Below are 255 nucleotides of genomic sequence, written 5' to 3'. Positions count from 1 at the left end.
CTAAACGACAATGACAACTGCAACAAACAAATAGCCAGGCTTTGTGGCAAGTGCCTGTAGTCCCAGCTACCTGGGAGGCTGAGGCAAAAGAATCACGTAAGCCCAAGAGTTTGAGGTTGCTGTGAGCTGTGACGCTACAGCACTCTACTGAGGGTGAAATAGTGAGACTCTGACTCAGAAAAAAGTAAGAGTCTTAAAGGAAGAAGGGACTTGAAACATCACTAAGTCCTACTCTGTCGTCCTCTTTTTTTTTTT

The 255-nt window shown here is 44.7% G+C and overlaps 1 protein-coding gene across 1 annotated transcript in view; it reads right to left on the bottom strand.

Moving 5' to 3' along the window:
• GOT1L1 (glutamic-oxaloacetic transaminase 1 like 1) overlaps positions 1-255 on the bottom strand; it is a 6,003-nt gene that overhangs the window by 1,786 nt on the left and 3,962 nt on the right. The gene's annotated exons all lie outside the window — the stretch shown is intronic.

Source organism: Otolemur garnettii, unplaced genomic scaffold (assembly GCF_000181295.1).
Source record: "Otolemur garnettii isolate 467f Iridium unplaced genomic scaffold, OtoGar3 scaffold00102, whole genome shotgun sequence".
Lineage (NCBI taxonomy): Eukaryota > Metazoa > Chordata > Mammalia > Primates > Galagidae > Otolemur > Otolemur garnettii.
Note: the sequence above shows the minus strand (reverse complement) of the source record. Positions and strands in the feature narration are given on the sequence as shown.